Here is a 23,810-nt window from a genome sequence, read left to right on the forward strand (position 1 = left end):
TTACCTGCAATTTCCAAGCAGAGAGAGAAGATTCTAGTTGCGGTTTATGAGAAACAAATACACACACACACAATCAGTCAGTCAATTTCAAACAGTCAATCAACTCCACTTCCTTGTCATATATTTTTCTTTTTAGTCTTTTGTGCTTAAGGGATTTCTGAGCCACATCACTCTGTTGTACATTTGACTCAGCAACAACGAGACGGGGTTGACAGGGAGAATGTGGAGCTTCTCAGAGGAGGGCAGAGGAGCACAGGATCGATGGAGAATCTTAGTGCTCAAAATAGTGAGAACAGAGAGAAGAATGTCAACGCTTTCAACTCTTTCTTATCAAAGTTCATAAAACCAAGGATTAATCTAGCTGATGTCCTGCTAGTAAATGGGCAAAAATAAACCACATGTCCTGTTTCAACAAAAGCACCTTCCACTGAAAAAGAAGGAGGCAACCACTGTGGAAGATCTTCAGGTATGTTAAATAAAAAGAGAGTCTTGGTGCTGGTCAAGTGCTCTACCCCTGAAATACACATCCATGCTACCTCACAGCCCAACTCTGGCTCGCAGGCTGCTTTCAAGGCTCCTGTTTTATACCCCTGCAGTTGGCTACCAACGGCTCCACCCTTAGTAGGTCAAAGGCAGTTGAAATTTATTGTTTATGTCATCAGTTTTTTCTTAAGCTCTCTAATATTTGACATAAACCTGTCAGTGGGAACAAAGTTGATTTGTTTATTCGTAACTATCTTAAGAGTAAAGTCTTTCTTCCTAAACTTTGTTTCCTGAATTCTCAGCAGAAGCCAAATTATTCCCAGGCAGGAAAAACTATAGGTTTCATGGAAAGAGAGAGAGGGGAGAACTGGGATATAGATGGAGGGAGAGAGAGAGAGTATGTAAGATCTCAGATACTGTATAATTATACAGTGGTTTGCCACAGGACACAAAGAGCCATCTGCGAGTCTGTGACATTACATTTTCACAGAGGAGATGGCAGGGAACTAGGGTGGCAGATAACCAAAGATATCCCTAGAGATGAGACAATGGCCCAGTAATTAAAAGATGAGAAACACTGAATGGTCTTTTTACTAATTGCTTACCAAGGCTTCCACGGGGGATGCCGATAGCAGTTAGGCTTGGAGTCTGAGGGAGTTTTCTAGAAAGAGCCATGCCATGGCATATTTGGGGTGCTTAAGTTGACAGAGAGCATCGTGTTTACAGAAGACAGGGGCATCTACACAACCATGTGCAGACTTTAAAATGAGAAGGACTGAGTTTAGGGTAGAGAGGCCGGCAGGGTCAGAGCAGGAAGCCCGAGGCTTGGCTAGTTATTTCAGGAGTCAACCAAAATTCTTGTTCTTTTTTTTTTAAAAAAAAAAAAAAGCTTCACATTTTGATAATCAAAATGTCAGTTGAAGTATTAGTTTTTCAAATGAAATTTATGTTCTAACCTAGAAAAAAGGAATAAAGGAGTTAAATCTGTGCCTTGGTTACTTTGCCGGCCACATCTATAAGAAAGACTCTTGCCACCATGACCCACTGAGAACATAAGTGCTTCTGGTCCAGATCATTTAGCTTTACTGCACAGAAACCATCTGAGGATGCACTTGTAACCCCCTTAATTGGTTTCATGATCCCGGATTAACAAGTGATCGTTTAAAAAAAACACCCACTTAAATGTCTACAGTATCAGGCAAGTAGAGACAAAAAATTTACGGTCTTGGTGTAAATTTCTCCTCTGTATAATGTAGTGTTTGATTTGGTCTTCTGTCTGTAGCTGTGTATGACTTTGAACTTGTAGAGGAAGCAGCGTAGCGGTGGAGAAAAGGAAGCACGGTTTAGAGCTGAGGGGATAAGACAGGAACCGGGCTCAGGAGCAGGGGTCAGTGGTAAGGTAGATATAAATTAAACCATAATTTGTCCAGAAATACTCATTGCCTTCAGGTCGTGGCCTCAGATAAATCAGATGAGGAGACAGACAGACAGAATCGGCCAGGGGCTAACATCTGCTTTGTTTAGTTTTAATAAGGCATCTTTAAGACAACAGACTATTGCTCTGTTTGAAAGGATGGAATAGCAAGAAATCCTGTTAGGCCCTCAAGGATGCTGTCTGATCCCTACCGGGGCAATATCTATTTCAAATATTTCCTTTAATCCCAATAGTTTCAGCCTACCAGCCTCAACTTCAGTAAGGATCCATTCCACAGTGAAATCCAGTGTCAACTAAGCCTTATGGGAGTTATGATCTATAGTTCTGAGCAAAGAGCTCTTATTTATGATTCTGGTGGGGATGGGGCTAATTTTCTGGACAGTTTAGTGAGAAACCCAGATGGTATGTAACTGAGTAGATGCTGGATTTCTGGACACAGGAGAGTGCTTTTTGACTATGCCACTGAATATTCAATGTGGCACGTCTACACCCTGCCAATAGACCAGTATGAAGCATATGTCTCTGGTCCATTTTAACATCACTATATGAAAAAAGAGCTTCTGTCGTACGCTCCTCTGAGCGTTTATGTATTTTTTTAAAATTGGCATGGCATGTTAATTTCAGACTTGAGAGAAACAGATATTTTCAGGATGTGAACTGAACTATGAAACAAAATCCAGATTTAGCGTGATCGAAACGTGGTTTTACGCCGAGCACGGAGGGGCTCATTTTTAATGTTTTGACTGCCCTCTGGTGGCCGAGATTGGAATTTCATGAACAGAAGTCATCCTTGAGAAAAAAACTGGAATTCCAAACAAAGAATTTTTCCTTTTGCCTTCCTTCTGACTACATTTTCCAAATAAATGTTTGCACGTAATGACTTTTTATAACTTATATAATAGGAGGAGAAAAGATGGAATGGAAAAAATTTCAAGGATCGATTTTGAACTTTGGCTTTCTGATTGAAAACTACTAAGCTTAATATATGTGTGTTCCACATAAATGCACCCTTTACCTATTTGATCCAACATCAAGTTACAGTCCCTCTGAGGCTCACCTTCTTTTTTGCTTGTAAAATGGCAAAATAGAATAAAATGAACCCTATGCATGGAAAATGTGCAAGAAGAGCTAGACACTTGGTATTCAGGACATATTAGTGGAAAAGACCATGATCCTTTGGAGAAATGGGTCATAAGACCCATTTCAAGTTGGTGGTTCCACTGCCGTGTTTCTTTAAACATTAATTGAGGCCTCGGAAAATGCTAGATGTTACTGGATAACTTTACAAACCATAATTTCTTGAGCCGGGCTAGGCCAGGCCAGGCCGGAGAAAGGAAGGTACTAACACTTCCTTATCACAGCGGTGCTGTCTTTATCAGCCAGGATCAAATCGTTTTCTAAATTCCTTCCATTTGCTCAGAAGCCCTTCGGTATTGGTAATGTGGTTCTTGAGTGTCCCAGCCACTGCTCTTGAGGAGCTCAAACCTACTTTTTCAAGCCTGAGGGAAATTCCAAAGAAATACTCATTACAGCTTGCTCACAGCAGTTCCCAGGGCTTTATGAGTTCCGTCTTCCACAACACAGCTGAATTCCACAGTTCAGCTCAGAGGTCAAACAAGGACAGTGAGGTTAAAGACAGTGTGGTGTTGAGAGAATGAGGTAGAGAGAGGAGTCGGTGACCAGAGGAGACAGAGAAACCTGCAGCCTGGGATCTCAGTTGGCACATATAATACCGCAAAGGAATGGGCTGGGTTTATGAGACTCTCTTGAGGTAGTAAGAGGAAGAAGGAGGAGGAGGAGGAGGAGGAGGAGGAGGAGGAGGAGGAGGAGAAGGAGAAGAAGAGAAGGAGGAGGAAGAGGAAGGACCATCTCGACGTCATTGATTCCTGAAGCCCGCTAAGTTTCTTCGCTGTGGGCCTGTTACCCAGACACTCCTTTCCACAGCTGGTGACCCTCCCCAGCACTGATCTCTGGCACCAGACTTGCAAAGAGCTGCTTCCGAAGCACATTTTAATCTCAGGATTCTGGGGACAGATCCTGACAAGAAGCTTCTTAACAGGAAGGAGGAAATTTGTCCTCAGGATGCTGGAGGGGAGATTTCCCATCATCTCTCTTTTCCCCACCAGGAAGACCTTCCTTGTTTGCTTCCTATTAAGATTTGGACATGGCCCAGCAGGATTCAGATGCTGGGACATTGGTCACAGGCTCATGGTGCAATTTTGAGAGTTTCCAAGAACTTTAGAAGATGGGTCAGAGCTGGAAGAGGTAGGCCATTAGGGACAGGTCCATGGATATCTTCTCCTTGGCCCTTTGCTGTCTTTCTGGTCCCTGCCCACCAAGAGATGAACAGCTCCTCCTCCCCGCGCCCCCCATTCCCGCCACAGGAAAATTGTACATCATAATGAGCTCAGAAACAGGGATCCAAGTGGTCATGGACTTGAGCCCTCGGAAGCTATGATCCCAAATAAATTATTTACTTATTGTTTGTTTATTAACTAACTTGCTTGCCTAGGTGATTAAGAACTGAAATCCCAAGTGGTTAGGTCCTTTTTTTAACGCTTCATTTGAGACAGTCATCGAATACCTCACGGCATGCCATGAGAAGGTCAAGGCAAACTAGGTGTCCTTGTGTCTGCCTGGCTCTTTCTCCACTAGAGGACTCAGGAGAGATGATACAGACTCGTGGAAAAGAACTGCCTTAGAACTGGGAACTCCCTATGAACAGGAAAATTGCTAAGACTGAATTCCCAAGCTATTACGGGCTTGCCAGTGCATCTTGGAAAATAACGTACATCATTTGGATACAACTTTATTTCCAAAGCTAGTCTGAGGAGACTTCTGTTAGCCTAGGAAAAGCAAACACAGGCGGTCCCTGACACGTGATGGTCTGACTTGATGATGGTGCAAAGGTACACACATTCAGGAGAGACCGTACGTTTTCCTGCTCTCGTGATAAGCAACATCATGAGTCTGAGGTCAGCCTGGTCTACAGAGCAAGTTTTAGGACTGCCAAGCTTAGGCAGGGAAAGACAGAAAGCTGGTGAAGATGTAAGTGAACAAGGGGACCATGTTCCAGCCCTAGTAAGCAGCAGAACTTGGCAGCTTTGGCCACGAGACTCTGGGTTAAGACTTAAGGATAGAAGAAAGGCATTATGGAATTAAGTCGCTGAGGCCAGGCTCGTGTCAGGGGTGACATTGCGTGAAACTGTGAAGTTGAAGCCTGAATTGCCTTGGAGAACTCAAGATGTTGGCAATGCCAGAGTCATGGGATGCCTGCTGAGGGGAGCTACTAACAGTGATTGGAACCAGCCCAAGAGAAAGAAGTGTGATACAGTCAGGAAGCTGGATGAGTTGGAGTTGTGGAGCGCATGTTGACATCAGACGTGGAGATGTAGAATTTAGAGTTGTTCAGCTGGTTTTCAGTCTTTCTTTTGTCCAGTATTTCCTTGATAGGTGTGCTCCCTTCCTTGCACATCTTGTGCCATTATATGTTGGAGGTATGTGATCTGTTTTTTGATTTTGATTTTTACGGGGGGGGGGGGGGTTATAGTTAAGAGAGTGCCATGCAACTCAGGAGAGATTTTGGACTTTGAAACAAATTTGAGATTGTTCTAGACTATGGGGATTTTTGAAGTAGGTCTGAATGCATTATTTTTGTATTATGATGATGGAGGAGGGTTATCTGTCTATAAGAGACTGCCTTGGCCTTTTTGATAAACCAGCCCTTAGGTGGGTGGAGTAGACAGAACAGAATTGTGGGAGAAAGAAAGCAGAAGCAGGCAGTCGCCATGACTCTCCTCTCCGAGACAGCCGCAGGTTAGAATCCTCCTGGTAAGCCACCACCTCGTGGTGCTACACAGATTATTAGAAATGGGTTAGAACAATATGTAAGAGTTAGCCAATAAGAGACTACAGATAATGGGCCAGGCAGTGTTTAAAAGAATACAGTTTCCGTGTAATTAGTTCGGGTAAAGCTAGCCGGGCAGAAATGCAGCCCACCGCTCCTTTTACATTATAATATGGTTATAAGTCTTTGGGGACCAGGGAGTGGAATGTAGTTTTGAATGAAAATGGTTCCTAAAGGGAGTGGTACCGTTAGGAGATGGGGTCTTGTTGGAGGAAGTGTGTCACTATGGGGGCAGGCATTGAGGTCTCTTTCGCTCAAGCTTCTCCTCCCCCCACCCCTTGTGTGACTGCCAATCCACTTCCTGTTGCCTGCAAGATGTTGCCCTCTCAGCTCCAGCACCACATCTGCCTGCATGTGCCCCTGCTCCCCATCATGATGATAATGGACCGAACCTCTGAAACTCTAAGCAAGCCATCCCAATTAATTATTTTCTTTATAAAAGTTTCCATAATGTCTTTTCACAGCCATGAAAACCCCAACTAAGACATAAAGTCACACCTTAGGGATGTTTAAATAATCAGCCAGGCGAGTTCCCGAGGGAGCGGGTCTGAGCAGGGCTTTACATGCTGGAGACACAGTTGGGTCCGGTCCTATGAGAAAGGAATGAAGTATCTGCCACAGAGGATTCTGGCTTTGCATCCCAAGAATGAAATGGAATCACCATGGCTCCCTTTGTGGTCTAAGGATAAGCAGATACTTGAGTACCTGGGCTGAGCAACTCAAGAATGACCATGTTTTCCACACTTCCTATCCCAAGTAGGTGGGAATTTATGTGTCCTCATTCTCAGCGAGGGTGACACTGAAGGCAGCAATCGCTCTACACAGGGGAAAGTGAATCTTAGGGATCGCCATGGTTTGTGGTCCTTTAAGGGCCATCATAGAGGTAGATCGTGTCTATCCTGAAAGTCTGAAATGTGAAATACTACAGAACTCTGAACTTTTTTGCTCTGACATGAGGATAGGAGAAAATTTCATTCTACCAATCTCTATTTAATGAAAACTTAGCTAAGACACTGTGGGAAACTCCATGGCTATGTGTATAAGGTATAAATAAAATGAAACCAATCTCAAGATTGCACTTGAGCCCCATTGATATCTCATTATATGTATGCAAATATTCCAAATCTGGGATGCAAATCATTTTTAGTCATAAGCATTTCGAAGACAAGATACTAAACCTGCCTGGGAATGAGTGAGCAGTGTGTCTGTGATTATGAAATCTCAGGAGCTCTGGAGTGAGGAGGTCAAGATTACAAAAATACAACAGCAACAAAAAAGTGTGAGACACACTCAGTGCCACTTAAAGAGGGCACAAAAAGCTGTTGAGTCATTTCCAGTGCCTGGCAGGCACAAGCAATGCTTCTACCCCCACCTCCAGCAGCATCCACAGGTCCTCTCAGGTACCCAAATGTCAGACCTCTTCTGTGTTTCAACGTCTGGTACAGGAGCCCATGAAAGCAAGCCCTGGCTGTAACACACAGCTCTGTTTCTGATACGAAGGGGCTGAGAGTGTTGACACCTTTCACTTGTCCCTGCTCTGCCTCAACTCTTGCTTTTAGACATAGCAAGATTTGCTAGGTGGCCTGAGATCTTCAACGTTCCAAACCTGGAATCATCTACTTCCTCCAGTGAACCCAGCATCTTTTTGAAGGGGTATGAAGAGATTTGTACTTATAGATCAGGAGTCTCATGGTTCCTAGGCCATTTCCACAGTAATCGCTGGAAGACGAATATACAACTTTACAACGTTTCCTCCTCTTCCTCAATAAAACAGCACATATTAGCCAGCATTCCTCACTGCCCCCTGCACACCACTCAGATTTTCTAAAACCTTAATTTTGCTGTGTGTGTGTATATGTGTGTGTGTGTGTTTGTGTATATGTATGTGTGTGTGTGTATGTGTGGTATGCTCTTGTGGTGGGGAGGAGTGTATGCATGCTACCATGTGGTTGTAGAGGTCAGAGGACACCTTTCTCCTTCTGTTGTGGCTTCCATCAGTAGAACTGAGGTCATCAGGTTTGTGTGGCAAGCTCTCCTACCCACAGAGCCACCTCACTAGCCTCCCACTTAAATTTGTATTTGCTTGGTGTTGTTTTGATTTTTTTAGTGTAATGTTTATGAATATAACCTGGTTGTATGATGAGTTTATTTTGTGGAAGATTGAGGGTGACACTAAAAGGTCACTTGACCACATTTATTATTCTTTGATGGCCGCAGCCACGTCTGCTTACTCCTCCACTGCCTTTCCTATGAAGAATGTGCACCTTGCTCTGTGGGAATCAGCTTGTGGCCAGTATCTCTGGCTTCTTCCCTGCCCACCTGATCTCCCTCATTCTGACCACAGCTACTTCTTAAAAGCACAGCAGTGACCCCTCAGGGCCATTCCACACAGCTGGGACCATGTCACTGAACACAGAAGTCAACTCTTTGGGGCCATCCCACACAGCATAGAATCATGCCTCAGCTGATAGGATCTGGATGGGGTAGCCCATGCAAGCCAGACCAGAGCCTTTCTTGGTAATTTGAAGATTCTGAACATGACTATCAGAGAAAATAAGCAACCTAAAAAAGTGTGTGTGTGTGTGTGTGTGTGCGCGCGCTTGTGTGTTTCTCTGTGTAAGTTTCACAGCACTTGGACTGAGTCCATTTGTGACTAATAGAATTCTAAAATAGATCCCAAGACTCCCCTCCTGACACCCATCCTACACATCCATATGATCCCTTCTGTTTGAGAGGGAAGAATCTGAAAATATGAAATATCATTCACAGTTTATTTTTATTTAAAAAAGAATGTGTATGTATATGCAGGTACACAGGTGCATATAGAGATCAGAGGTCAACATCGGTTGAAGCATTTATCTAATTATTCTTTATCAATAAAAAAACGGGAGTTAGATATCGGGGTAAGAATCTGAATAAGCAGAGAAGCCCCCCTGTGACCTCCTATATCTTCCGTCCCTCAATCCAAAAGCTCGAGATCCTCCCTCAGATCCACCTTACCACTTCCTGGCTCCTATCTGTCCTCTGTCCTCCAAAACTTCTATGGTTAATTTTGGTCAGCTAGTGGCTAGCTCCGCCCTCTTTCTCAAAGCAAGCTTTATTATCAGAATGTGTTCAAAATATCAAGCAATGATCAGGTCCCTTTCTGCTACTCTCCACCTTGCCTTTCACCGCAGGCTCTCCGAATGAACCGGGTGTTTGCTGGCTCAGTCCACTGGCTGACTAGAGAGCTCTGAGAATGCAACGGTCTCCAAGACACCAGCCTCACAATTAGAGGCACATGGACCTCCCAGGCCCGGGCTCTGATGTGAGTATTGAGAAACTACACTCAGGTCCTCATGATTGTATAGCAGGCATTTCATCCACTGAGAGCCAATGTCTTGATTTATTGTAATAGGAGGCAAATGATACTGCACAAGTGAACCTCAGCCCCTAAATCAGTCGATTCTAAGCTTAAAAGGAGTTCATACTGCGGGAGATGACATAATCAGTTGAAAAGTTCTCTAAGAAATTGGGTTTTTCTCCTGTCGATTCAGAAAGGAAGCAGCTATCCACAGTGGACTGACTGTCGATAGAGAAGAGGCCTGAGGCACCGAGGCTCAGTCCTGTGATGCCCAGGAACCGAATTCTGTCATTGAACAAGGTAACTGGACTTGGAAGAAGACCCTGAGCTGCAATGAGAACCATGACTTCAGCAGCACTGAGATTCAGTTGATGTGTACCCAGATCCTGACCCATGGAAACAGACTACAAATGTGACTTTTTGGGGGTTGGAGAGGTGGCAGTTACTTAGAGCACGTATTGTTCTTACAAAGGTTCTGAGTTTTGTTCCCAGCACCTGCATCAGGCAACTTGCAACTGCCTGTAACTATAGCTCCAGAGGATTGGACACCCCTGAGGGTGTCTGTCTGTTTTTCTGTCTGTCTCCTCCCTCCATCCTCTCTCTTTTCTCTTTCTCTCATTTCATCATAGCTCTAGGTACCAGAGTAGATAAAATGGTATCTATATTATTCTACTTGGTGACTTCCAACCCTCAAATTGTATGCATCATTATAAGGGCAATCGGGTTCTGAACAAGTGGCCAACCCCTCGTCCAAAGCGTATCAGGTGTCCTAGAAACCATTCTGTAAAACACGACTTTACTCTCTGGGGTCAGAGCTCATCCTCAGTTGCTTGGAGTCGGGTATGCATAGATTCCTCCACAGGCAAAGTCTTTACCTCAAGAGGACCTAGGTATTCCTGGTGGCCTTGATGTCCACAGCATGCAACGTTTAGTGTTCCTTTCAGGAAGAGAGTGGATTTAAGAGGATCAAAAGACCTAACCTCCAGCCTGCTGTCATTGTCTTCAGAATCTCTTCCACTCGGAACTGAAGCGGTGGATACTCCACTCTGACAGCTAAGCATCATAGAGATACTAGACCCTCAGGCTTTCCCCACAGCGCAGAATAAATATCCCTACCATGTCATATTTGATCTGGAGGTCTCTCCGTTGGATTGTCTTGAATTTTGCTATGTATGCATCATGCTCTGACGTGGTTAACCTGCTGATCCATCATCCTGCCCATTTTACTTGAGGTTTTTAATTTACATTATAATATGAAGTATTCTTTATCCAATCTAGTTTCCTTTCTCTTTTCTGCCGTAGGCATTACCCATCACTTCTCCGTGGTCCTAACTCCATCTCAATATCTGCATCACAGAGATCCTGGCTAACTCAGTGACCTTCTGTGGTCATGTGTGAGAACTGGAAAGGAGAAGTGTAAAATCTGCAAAGAGAGGGAAGTGCGTGTGTGTGTGTGTGTGTGTGTGTGTGTGTGTGTGTGTATGAGAGAGAGAGTCACAGAGACACACGCTCACAGAGACAGTTGCTTCTTTATCCATGTCCTCCACAGAATGTTATTAGCAGATTTCCTTTTCTTTTACTTTTTTTTGTCACAAGGTTATGTAATCTATATTTGACAGCCTCTTCAGAAAGTGTGGGGGTGAATTGGGACTACACAGTCATCATCCAAGTTGTTCTCTGTATATAGCGCCACCAATATGCAACCCCAGCACAACAGCATCTATACCACCAGGACTAAAAGAGCTGGGAAAACGCCAAGAAAAATCCCCCAAGGCAAGTGGAGGAAGGGACCTGAGGGAAGAGAGTCCACACTAATTGAGATAATCTCCTTAGAGTGTGGAAAAGAAAGGCATTTCTGCTGATAACATTAAAAAGAAAGGACACCAAAGTATGTAGCAGTGTAGCTCTGGAGCTATTAAAAATAAGCTGCTTAAGAAATGTGCTTCTCTAGTTCTGTGTGTGATAGAAACGGAAGAGCTAGAATGGGGTTGTTAAACACCTATCTGCAGTTCTCTATCAGGAAGAAACATTGTAACAGAAATCTGAAAGATTCCTATCTTTAAAAAGCTCAGATTAAGCTAGATATGGTTGCATGAGCCTGTAATCCCAGGAATTTGAGGTGCTGAGATAGAAGGATTGTTAATCCCAGGGCAGCGTGGAATGCTCTGCAAAGCCTAATACATTCATTCATACATACATACATACGCAAGCAGACAAATAAATCAATAAGCTTAGATTACTACAAGAGACAAATGAATGATGAAGAGGTTAGAAATTGACACTCGGGATAAAATTTTTGACTTGAGCGGTATATTTTTAGTCAAAAAAAGTTATTAGCTAGCTATAAGAGAAATTTTCACACACTTAGCATTGGAGCAAAGGGAAAACAGATCATTTTTAAAAATGGGTTTAAAAGAACAGATGGATCTGGAGTCACAGCTCAACCATTAAGAACTTTTGCTGGACCACTAGAGTCCAACAACCCAAAATCTAAGAATCACCAGCTAATGCCCTGACACTTAAGAAAAGAATCTCCCGTCTTGCTGGGTGTGCCTCTCTGGTGTGGCCAGGAATGTCTTTTAAACTCGCCTTGACTTAGGACTTGGCTCTGCAAAACTGTAATGCTTCATGAAACTGCTTTCACATTGAACATGGAATGTGGGCAACCTAAATCTGTGTGCATAGACCACAGTCACTCAAATTTGACTCCAGCATAAACCACTTATTAAAAATAAAAAGCATAGTTCCATTTTCCAGTACCCATATCAATCAGGTGGTTCTCAGCCTCTCCTAACTCCAGCTCAATACTCTTTTTTGGCTTCTGTGGGTCCATGCATACAAATTCTCATAGTCACACACACACACACACACACACACACACACACACACACACACAAGCACACACACACACACACACCTACAAAAATAAAAATTTTAAAAAAGAACAGAGTTCTTTGAAAATGAGGCTCAGTTGGAAACAGAAAGGAACATCACAGTACCTGTAATACCCACCGTCTATCAGGACAACTACAGCCAGACTTGACAGCTCATTCCTGTAATCCCAGCACTGGAGACTAACACAGCAAGACTAATGTGGGTTGAGAGGACTGGGGGCTGCACAGGAAGGACTAGAACAACCTAGGCTACAGAGTAAAAGCTGTCTCAAAAGTTAGGGGAGGGGGGACAGAATCCAGCATCACCATCAACAGGAAAATACCCGAAGCCATAATTATGAAGGCTCCACATCTGTGGTGGTTTGAAGAAGGGCACCCATAGGTTCGTATGAGCAAATGCTTAGGGTGTGGCACTATTTGAAGATGTGGCCTTGTTGGAGGAAGTATGTCACTGGGGGGCAGGTCTTGAGGTTTCAAAAGCCCAAGCCAGGCCCAATGACTCTCTCTTCCTGCTGTCTGCAGATTCGGAAGTAGAACTTTCAGCCCCTTCTCTAGCACCACATTTCCCTGCATGTTGTGATACTTCCCAACCTGATAATGAACTAAACCTCTGAAACTATACACCAGCCCGGAAAAGTTTCTGCATCCCATAAGCCTCTCCACTGACACAATAATCCAAATCAGACCAAATCAAACCAAATTATTAAAAGCCCAGGTTTGTTGGATACAAACGCTTCCCTGATGGCTTTCCAGCCCCACAGGGAGGAGACGGGAAAGGAAGACCAGAAAACCACGTTTATTCTCTGGGTGGGGGGCACAGTTGTTGTGCTCATAGTGTCTTTTAGCAGCAATAGAAAATTGACTAAGACATCTTAAAAGTCTATGAGTGTGGTCCATCCAAACGCCCCCTGAAAAGATTATGCGGGCTGCACAGTCATGAGGTGTTGCTTAGAATCTGAGCTCCCCACCGATCGATCACTTTGTGTGGAGTCTCTCCAGCCTTACAGCTGGAGTTCACAGTTCAGCCACCATCATCCAGCTATCAGGATTCTGTTAGAATTTCATCTCGGTTTGCTCTGACTCACATGGTCCTAGCTACCCGGAGTCCCCCAAGGGTCAGTGGCTGTTAGTATTTGCATCCTTGTAATAGTCTGCCACAGCGAATAGAGACGGTAACGAAAGACAATGTTTTAAGCAGTTAAGTTTTGGCATGATTTACTACAAAGAAAAGATAAAGAACACAGACACTGGGTCTCTGCAATGTGGAAGTGACGTTGGAATAAGGAAAAAACTAGAAGCTGAGAAGATTTCGAGATGCACGCTTCTAAAAGCCTTAACTAGTAGACTTTGAACCCCCGGTAGGCTAGCAGGAGGCTGAGAACCTTTGGGAACACTTCTGGTGAGGGACGTAGAGAAAAGTGAGACACTCTCTACTTGAGAACCCAGGGAAAGAGGACGCTGTGTAGCAGCAGAAAATCTAGCAAGGCTGACTCCTTCAAGAGCGAGGAAACTAAAAATGTTCTTAATGCCCTGAATGTTATTTTAGACAACGGGGCCTTTAAATAGACATCCCCGAGTTTTCCTATCACTGCACATTGCGTGTGAGGCTAAGGAGCTGTTCTTCAGATGAGGCAGGACTGTATGAAGGAGCTATGCTTCAGGAATGGTGCATAAAGACTCTCATCCTCCTTGGCTTGATGCAGACAGCAAGATGCTGGGCAGCTGGTGCTGCGATGGGATAAAACTTCAGGGCCTTGGCGTAACCAGGACACCAGAGATCGTGTTTCCAAACACCGAGGCAGGCAACTCTAGGTGTAACTTACAAACCCGTGACTCTGCTTAACTTGAGCCATACACACACAGCTTAGCCAGCAACTGGGAGCCCCACCCCCATCAGGCTACACACACTCCTCTCTAAACAAAGCAAGCGGCTGCTCTATCCTAACAGCTCCTGAGAAACCTTAGCGATTTCTTTTTTATGATAATTATGATAAAACTGGAATTTGTGGCAGTGGGCCAATCTAGTCTGGACTGGTTTGAGATATGTGCTCAGTAAAGCAAACTGTGTTCTATAAGTGAAGTTTTAGGGGAAATTGTCTTATTTACATCTTATGTTTATGCGTGAGTAGCCATGGATAGGATTAAAATCAGAGGCACGGGGAAGGGTGTGGACAGTGAGCAAAGGCTTAATGTAACTCAGACTTATCCCAAAAACAGAAAGCCACCCACACTCCACTAGCAACCAGACTCTCTCTCCTCTTCCTGAACCCATAAAGTAACGTGAGGCTCCTGAGTAAATCTCACGGAGAGCCCACTGCTTTCTTGGAATGTAATTATTCTGAACCTTTGCTTTGCTCATGTATTCAATCTGGTGTTACTTTACCACGTTGAGTTTGGTTCTTCAGGTCTTGGCATAAGTTGTCCAGAGTCTGGAAACACGAGCACAGTTGGAGACCACCAGTGAGGCACCACCACAAACACCAATGAGCAGAGGTAAAAACTGAGTCTTCAAGTTAGAACTTAAGAAAGAATTTGGTTAACACCCTAGAGAAACTTCCATCTCCTTTCCCCAGGAGGCTCATGGGAGGGGACAAAGGCGTCAGTGGAGATAGGTTTGGTCCCTCTGGTTAGCTGGAAAAGGTTGGCCACATTCTGAGAATGGTGATATCTTCCCTCTGTTATCTTCCCCATTCACTGATGTCCGGAATCAGGCACATCTTGAGATGCTGAGAGTCTGTTTGTATCTTCTGGCATCAACCCTGAGCTCCTCCAGGGTAGCACCTGGAGCAAGCTAACTCAAAACAAACAACCCATTAACAGCTTATACTTGCTAAGCCATTAGCAACTTGTAAGAGCAGATTCCTTTTTAATGCAGAATTCAAAAGTGTCTCTATCCCTCTTCTCTACCAACTGGGGAAGGTGCAAACATTCTGTTATGGTTAAAGAGGTAGACTCTGAGGACTAAAGAACATAGTGGAAACACAATTATTTCATCTCCTGCCACCTATGCCCTGTGTTCTTCTCTTTCCTACTGGACAAGGCTACCTCTAAAGCCCATAGGATACCATAGAAATTCAGGTGTCATGCTTCCAAGGTAACATAAGATGTACTGTGAACTCTTCCTAGGTCTCCCTCTCTTAATCCCTCATAGAGGAAGATAAGCAGTATGGAGAGACACCTATCATCCTGTGGAGAAATGCCTATGGAGGAACTGAGCCCCGCCCCCCTTCCCACAACAACAGCATGTAAATAAACGACTTTGGAAAGGGATATCCAGACTTCAGAGGCCCAAAGCCCTGGCAGCATCTTAACTGCCCTCTTATACGAACTTACAAGAGAACCACCCAGAAAAGCCACCCCAGATACCGAGGTAATAAATACTAATTGTTTTTAACTACTAGGTGGTAAAATGGCTTGTTTCATAGAAGTTGGTGGGTCCGAAAAGTTTTAGTTTTATCCTTATCACTTTTCTTCTCTGTCCACTAAAGATGTTACAATAGAATATTTTAATGTTTAATAGAATGCTTATCTCTCATGAAATGATGGAATAAATGATTCCTTCTCTCTTGTAATTCCACTATGTATTTTCTGTTCTCTTTGCCTTAAAGAGACACACAAGGGGAAGCCACAGAGGAGCTTCTAAGGAATCCGTTAAGGATACCCATCTGATCACTCATGGGACCCGCCCTACTTACACAGAACACCCCAACAACCAAGGTATCTCAATAAGTGCCAATCACAGGCAAAATAAAACTCTGTTCCTGAAAATAAGCTTCTGGACTACATTTCCCAGAAAGAACAGCCCTCAAAACTCAGCTTTCATCTGAGCATTGCCAAGTTCAGGAGGATATGGTAGCAAAGGGACAGCAGTGCCAGAGGTCCAGGCTACACTGTCCTTAGAAGGAGGAGTCTGCCACCTACTCTTCCAGCACTAATGTGTGACCTACCAAGGTCTTGGATTCTTTGTAATTCAGTTTATATACCTATGAACTACATATCTCCTGGTAAATTTTCTTCCTTTCTAGCCTACTGACAGCCTATCAGTGGAGGAAAGTCTAGACCTGGAGTAGGAGGGCCTTCTGTCTATGTGTTACTTTCATTGGTCAAATAAAGAAACTGCCTTGGTCTTTTGATAGGACAGCAGCTTAGATAGGTGGAGTAGACTGAATAGAATGCTGGGAGAAAGAAAGCAGAGTCAGGCAGGCGCCATGGCTCTCCTCTCGGAGACGGATGCTGGTTAGACTCATGCTGGTAAGGCACAGTCAAGTAGCGATACAGATTATTAGAAATGGGTTGAATCAATATGTGAGAGTTAACCAATAAGAGGCTAGATATAATGGGCAGGCAGTGTTTAAATGAATACAGTTTCCATGTAATTATTTCAGGTAAAGCTAGCCAGGAGCCGGAGCCAGGTGGTGGGAAGCAGCCCGCTGCTCCTTTTACAACACAGACCCAACAAAGGATAGAGCATCAACATTAATCCCCTTGAAGACTTGGTTAAATAGACTGATTCAAGCATACTGCAGGACACACAGTAAAACAAAATAAATGTAGACTATGATTTAAAATATGACTTAAAGTTTTTGTAATAAAATCATATAATAATCATAATAAAATCATCAAATAGTCACATCTATACCATTTCTCTTTAGTACTTTGATGTCATAAATGACCCTCAAAGTGATGAAGTAGAGGCAGGAAGACCAGAAGTTCAAAGTTATTCTCAGATACATAGGCAACTTAAGTCCAGCCTGGGAAAGATACAGTTTCTCAGGACAAAAAAATAAAATAGTGGCATATAATCCTAATTCTATGAATATTTGGTGGTGTTTTCCTTTTTTTAAATTGATTTTTGTTGAGTTCTACATTTTTCTTTGCTACCCTCCCTACTTTGCTACTCCCCCCTCCCCTTCAACCTTCTCCCAAGGTCCCATGCTCCCAATTTACTCAGGAGATCTTGTCTTTTTCTACTACCCATGTAGATTAGATCCATGTCTGTCTCTCTTAGGGTCCTCATTGTTGTCTAGGTTCTCTGGGGTTGTGATTTGTGGACTGGTTTTCTTTGCTTTAAGTTTAAAAACCACTTATGAGTGAGTACACGTGATATATGTCTTTCTGGGTCTGGGTTACCTCACTCAAAATGATGTTTTCTAGCTCCATCCATTTGCCTGCAAATTTTAAGATGTCATTACTTTTTTTCTGCTGTGTAGTGCTCCATTGTGTAAATGTGCCACATTTTCCTTATCCATTCTTTGGTCAAAGGGCATTAGGTTGTTTCTAGATTCTGGCTATAACAAATAATGCTGCTATGAACATATAGCATGGTCCTGAATTTAATTCCCAGCAACCACATGGTGGCTCACAACCATCTGCAATAGATCTGGTACCCTCTTTGGCCTACACACATGCAGAACACTGTATTCATAATAAATAAGTAAATCCTTTAAATATATGGATTTTAATCCTTTAAATACATGCAACAGAAAACCATATTTTTATCTTTATGTGTATGGATATGTTGCCTGTGTGTACGTCTGAGCACATGTGAGCAGTGCCCACAGAGGCCAGAAGACATCAGATTCCCTGAAGTTGAAGGGAATTGTGGGACATGGGGATGATGGGAGTTGAGCCTCAGTCCTCTTCAAGAATAGGTTCTCTTAATGGTTATCTCTCCTGCCTCTCACGCCCACCCCTTCTTGACTCATCTAGAAACTTCTTTTCCTTCTTTTCTTCAGGCAAATCATTTGTGGGATCTGGGGCTTCTGTACCATATATACCACAACCAGAAATATGGGTAACAACTGGTACACCTACTCATGTGATTCAGCCAGCATTTCTTTCCACAGAAAATGCAAATAAATAATTCTTTTCTTTCCAAAAACTCCGTGGCATTTCCAGTGACACTGATGGATGGGCATCTCTTTTGCGGAAGTGGAATCCTGAGATTCCAGTTAACGCCATCCTGGTACCAGCTCTGAATCCTAACACTGAAGTGCTAAGCCAGGTGTTTTCTGCGGAGGTTATAAACTCTTATGTGTCAACAGAAACTCACTTCTCTTCCTACCTTAGAGACCACAAGAAGTGGCTTGATGTGGAAAGCATTTACTTTTTTGAAGTCTTAATGAAAAGATTAGCATGTTATATACTTTCCCCATGTACAGTGTTAGAAAACATATCTGTTTATGGTCCTGGGACAGAAATCCAGCTCAGAAGTCAGCTTTACACAATGGCCTTAGGTTTTGAACCTCTCTGCTTCCTTCCAGAGGGACTGTATGGCTCCGAGAAATGCTATAGACTGGCACACCAGGACCCATCTGCCACTAGAGAAGGACAAAAGGGGACAGACATACCTCAACCTCCTCCCCATCCAGGGGGACAATTCTGAGATATGTCTTCAATGGTTTTCAGGATTTGATTTTAGTTATCCACAGTGGTAACCTTCCCACTAACAAAATCTGCTGGTTTTTCCCCTTTCCTGTCTCACTTATCAGTCCCATAACCGTATTTCCTGGCATTATCTCACAAATAAATAGCCTGCATCCACGTCTTTATTTGGAGTTCGCTTGGGGGAGAGACAAATCATAATCTGAGGCTGCATTTCAGAAGTTGTACGTGTGGTCTCGGGGAGTCTCCTGTGAGGGTGACCTCTGAAGGGCTAAGAGTCAGCAATGACTGAACTTTCTGACTGGAAAATTCCTAGGCCATTGCTTCAGGACCTGCATAGACCAGGAGAAACTGGTAGCTTGCCTGGCCGAGAGTGGACTACAGTAGAGCCCTGGAAAAAATGTGGTAAGGCTTAGAAAATATTGCTGAAAGGAGGGAAGCTGTTAAGTACACCTGGGCAAGGCAGTGGAACTCTCTGGGAGCCTGGGGAGGGCAAGGAGGTGGGATTTCGATGTCCTTATTGGCAACTTCAATCTGACTGACACATGTTTATAACAATTGCTTAAGATCAGTGGGACACAGAGGAAGAGCAGAAGCATGGGAAAGCGAAAAGGAAGGCAAGATTTTTGTAAACCTGCTGCAGGAAGCAGAACAGGAAGATACAGAAAAGGTCTGAGAAATCAGGCCAGGCTGAACCCAACTTGAAGAAACCACTTTCCGTCACTGTGGAGCATCACCCTGTCTGAGAGACCAGGCTGTGGACTCTCACTGCTAAAACTAATTCAGGGAACCAAGATAGGAAGGCCGCATTGGAGGCTCACAGGAAAGCTGTTCGCTATTTTCAGTCTAGAGACTAAAACTATCCGTGGAAGGAACTGACACAGATAAGGCCCAGGAAGCTGAAAATGCACATAACTGACTGAGCTCCCAAATGGACCAGAAAGCTAAGGAAGAAGGGGACAAAAAAAACGGTCCCAGGGTTGAGTATTCCACTACCAGAACAGTGTAGACAGGCATGAGAAAGCAAGCTTTGGCCTCTGTTAACCACCATCTGGCTTCAAGGAATCAGAGCAAGATCTAGAAAAGAAGCCAGGACTTCCAGCAGGCAGGATTACAGCCCCACTTACAGTGACTAAGAGGTTGCTGCTCCATGGTTCTGGAGCCTTATCATCCAGAAAGAACAGCATCCTAACTTGAAAGAGGTAATCACCAGGATTTGGTCCAGTAGATGCAGCCATTGTTATATCTTAATGATTGCTGAGAGAAATACCATTAGAAGGGAAATAAGTGCTGCTGCCTACATAACCGAAATGTTAAGATCTAGTAGGTACAGAATACCTGGGGGGAGGCCAACACACAAGCAACCTGATAAATTTTAGATTAGTTTCCCAAATAGAAACCCGCTGTTTTGTCTTTCTACACACTACAGGGACCCCCGAGTGGGACCCATGCCTTCCCTTTGCTGCATCAACAGCATTGTAGGAGCTCTCGCTTCCATGTGGATCCAGCCAAGGTGTGGCTCCAAGGAGGTCAGTGAAAGAGAGATGGGCGGGAGGGTAACTATTTTCCCTCCGTTCCTCCTAAAAGGCCATTTCAGACACACCAAGGACCATCACTTCCCTCAAAGAGGCCTAGAGGAGGCTGGAAGAACTCTGCATTACCTTCTTGTCCCTTTGTCTAGTAGCCCTTGAATAACAGCTTTTTCTGCCAGACAGGTTTTTCCTCTAGCCTTGTAGTTCCCTAAGACCAACCCTTCATTTACATTTGGTCTTTGTGTATAGTCCTCTTTGAATAACCCATCGAATAGGCCATCTCTTTCCTGTTCTGACCCATTTGGTGAACTGGTAGTGATTGAAGAAGGCTGAGCCAGGCATCTGGGCACAGTGGGAGGAGCGGGAGGAGCGTAGCTCCATATGATTCGGACCTGGGCTCCTTGTAGACCTAAGGAAGAGCTGGCACTCGATACCATGTCTAGTCCAAGGGCTCAAAACAAAGACCTAGACAGGGCCCAAAGGTGTTTCTCTAGAAATCCTTTTCCACCTGACCAGAGAGGTACCAGAAAGCCAAGGCTAAGGTCCAAACCTGAGGATACTCAAAGCTGGCTGGCAATGAGAGAGAAGGTTGGGTCCATCCACAAAGCCAATAGTCGGCAATGAATCTGCTGCTCTTTGGGAGCCAACAACAACAAAAAAAAACGTTACTGTCCTACCTCATGCTCCCCAGAAATTTCCTAGCCTCAGAGGGCACCTAGTGTGGAAATCAAAGGTCAGCTTCAGTAGGAGATCAGTTTTCCACAGAGAGACTGAGAAATTCCCTTAGAAGCCACTCTCACTCATGTGGTTTTTAGGGCGTCTGGGAGCCACAAAGTCAGGAACCTTGGGAGTCCAGTTAGACAGTCACAGAGTGAGTGAGGCTACAGGTCCAGCTTGGAGGAAAATCTGCCCACTTAAAGACCCACCATTCATTTGCTGCCCAAGTGAAGACTCACAGTTCGAGAAGAACACACGCTAAGTATATTAAAACCTTGTAGTGAGATGGCATAGCCGGGAGCGAAGGCTGGACTGGGGCTGACGGAAAGGTGTCTATGTAATTTGTCTTTCTCTGACCCACCAACCAGCTCCCAAATAATGACAGAGACTTCTTATTAATCATGAAAGCTCAGCCCATAGCTTAGGTTTGTTTATTACTAGTACTTATAACTTAAAGTACCCCGTTTTTATTCATCTGTATTCTGTCACATACCTCCCATCCTGCTTCTTCCATGGCTCCTGGTGTCTCTCCTCCTTTCTTCTTCCCAGAGTCCTCCCTGCCCCGAGAAGTCCCTCCTAATACCTCCCGCCTAGCTATTGGCCATTCAGCTCTTTATTACACCAATCACAGCAACGCATCTTCACGCAGTGTTCCCACGGTATATTCGAAAGCATAGATGTGCAGAGAGTAGAAGGAGACTCCAAGAAAGAGACATTTTATAATTGAGGGCTCTACAGAGGAGAAACAAGGACAGTAGCAGGCCTTCCTGACACCAGGTCTTCCCAGCACCAGGTGCCCAGCCTAGGCTCACAGACAGACCAGGTTTGGACTCCATGGAGACAGCATCACTGCTCCAAAGAAGACTGAAAGCAGCCATTTTCTGTCTACATTTGGAAGCTCTCTCTATCTGAGACCCAGAGCCTGGGCAGGGCAATGATATCTAGGGGGTGACATATGACCAACGGGCAAAATATCCCAGAGGTCCTACTAAGCAAATAAGACACCACCCAAGGCTTCCAGGGAAGATGTGGATAGATGACCTTCTTAGAACATACAGTCCTCTCCCTCCAGTAAGTAGGTAAGAGTTATGAACCAACAAATAACAAGCAGAAATACTAATAAAAACCGTTCCCATAGAACATTGGCATGATGGAAAAGGAAGGAAGGGGTAGTTTTGCTTTATCTTATTCAAAACATGGGCAAGGATAGAAAATGATTGGAAAGAAAGGCATGATGGGAAAGATACACTCCTAAATTGTTAATTTCAATCCCTTTCAGTTGTATCAAAAGGCTACAGTGACGGAGGTCAAAGCCAACACAAAATGGAAAGGAAAGGCCCCTAATGCGCTGCTCAGAAGGCGCCAGGCTTCCTAGGTTCTCATTAGAAGATCATCATCAAAACCTTCGCATGCCACAAGCTCTCGCTTCCAGGCCGTGAGCTTCTGCGAGCACAGGAGGGGTGGAAATGAATGTCCCCATCGCTTGCTGTCTTATAATTGCCAGGCCCAAAAGGTTGTTTCTCGACACACTTCACCATCAGTTCCTAACAAGATGGCTGAGCCTTCTACCAGAAGTTGGCTGCCACCTTGTCATGTTCTAATTATATCCCATATTATGCATGGTTTTTTGTTTCCATCACACTTCTGTTGGATCTCTGTGAAGGAGGGATGTCTTCCCGGGGCCTAAAAATAGCAGGGCAGTAACAGCTGCGGCTAGCACTTGGTATGTTCTAGCAAACTAGGAAGCTCTGTGTTGTGGTCTAGTCCTCACAGTGACACTAAGGACCACACTCGGGCCCATTTTCCAGCTTAGACAGCTGAGGATCAGAGAGTTTAAGTTGCTGCTTGTAGGTGGGGAGTTAGGATACAAAGCATGGGGTCCTAGAGTCCAAGCCTTGAACCGTGGAGTTCAGTGCAGAGGTAGCTGTTTGCTATCATGTGATGTTTTACTCTTTTGGCTTTCTGGGAGGCCCACTACCCAGCTCCCAAATAAATCACACCCGGAGGCTATTCTTTGTTAGGAATACCCAGCTTTAGCTTGGCTTGTTTCTTGCCAGCTTTTCTTAAATTAATCCATCTACCTTTTGCCTCTGGGCTTTTATCTTTCTTACTTCTGTATGTCTTTACTTCTTTCTCCATGGCTTACTGTGTAGCTGGGTGGCTGATCCCTGATGCCCTTCCCTGCTTGTTCTCTTGCTCCTCTTCTTCCTCTGTTTTCTTTCTGTTTGTACTCTCTGCCTTGATCTTGCCTTGCAATGGGGCGGTCAGCTCTTTATTAGACATCAGGTGTTTTTTTTTTCTTTGTTTCATTTACTTTTACTATTTCATTCATATCAGAAGAGAAACTGGACGGCTAGTGATGGAAGTCAGAGAGGAGACATAAAGACAGAAATCCCTTCGGCTCCTTCTTCCCTAGGTGGAAGGGACCTTGAGTTCTTCGGGAGTTTTACTTGGGTTAGCAGTTTCTGAACTGAGTGGACTTTCTAGGTAGGCGAACCCCACACAGGGCTTTCCTGTGACTGGGTCAATAACTTGGCCAACTTTGAAAAAGATCTCAGCCAGTTCATGTGTCACGTGCTTTGATCCCTTGACAGGCAAAGCTCTGAGGCACACGATGTCCCCGATGCAGCATTGCTGATGGGCATCGCGAGCAAAGTGGGTTCTCTGCTTGTTGAAGTACTTTAGCAAGTAGGGATCCAAAACAAGTCTGGTCGCTCTTACGTTAGCAGTTTTTACCATGGCTGTGCCAATCACCTTCCCCACGACCCATCTGGCAAGGACGGATGTACGGATTATTGTGTCTCTGGGCACCTTCTGGATTCTACTACTCAGACCCAGGCAGGCAAAGCATGGGGCGCAGCATGATGACGTCACATCAAACATCGGGTGTTTTAGACAGGCAAGAATCACAGGTCACAGTGTTAAACGAATGCAGCGTAAGCAAAAGCCACACATCTGAAAATAATATTCCCCAATAGTTTGCCTCCACATAGATTAGAGAACTATGCGCCAAAGCCTTACAATGGAGGGAAAAGCCAGGTGTTGTGCATATGTAGCCCGTGGAAACTTTTGGAAATAAAATTAATAAAATAAATAAAATAAAATAAAATGAACA

General features: G+C 44.2%; 2 long non-coding RNA genes and 1 pseudogene across 3 annotated transcripts; 2 read left to right on the forward strand and 1 right to left on the reverse strand.

Annotated features, from left to right (window-relative positions):
- The first annotated feature begins 4,501 nt into the window (after positions 1-4,501).
- On the forward strand, positions 4,502-10,441 carry LOC125406066 (uncharacterized). 2 transcript variants are annotated; one of them, XR_015734998.1, is made up of 3 exons: positions 4,502-5,415; positions 9,002-9,132; positions 9,362-10,441. It is a non-coding gene; the product is annotated as an uncharacterized LOC125406066 (long non-coding RNA). The 2 variants fall into 2 exon arrangements; XR_015734999.1 differs by lacking the exon at positions 4,502-5,415 and adding an exon at positions 5,661-5,749.
- A 4,120-nt stretch (positions 10,442-14,561) lies between these two features.
- Positions 14,562-16,698, forward strand: LOC148119679 (uncharacterized). Its single transcript, XR_015735000.1, has 2 exons — positions 14,562-15,432; positions 15,671-16,698. It is a non-coding gene; the product is annotated as an uncharacterized LOC148119679 (long non-coding RNA).
- Positions 16,699-23,107: 6,409 nt separating this feature from the next.
- Positions 23,108-23,578, reverse strand: LOC125406087 (small ribosomal subunit protein uS17m pseudogene; annotated as a pseudogene).
- Between the last annotated feature and the right edge of the window lie 232 nt (positions 23,579-23,810).

This window comes from Myodes glareolus, chromosome 15 (genome assembly GCF_982192425.1).
Source record: "Myodes glareolus chromosome 15, mMyoGla1.1, whole genome shotgun sequence".
NCBI classification, from domain to species: domain Eukaryota; kingdom Metazoa; phylum Chordata; class Mammalia; order Rodentia; family Cricetidae; genus Myodes; species Myodes glareolus.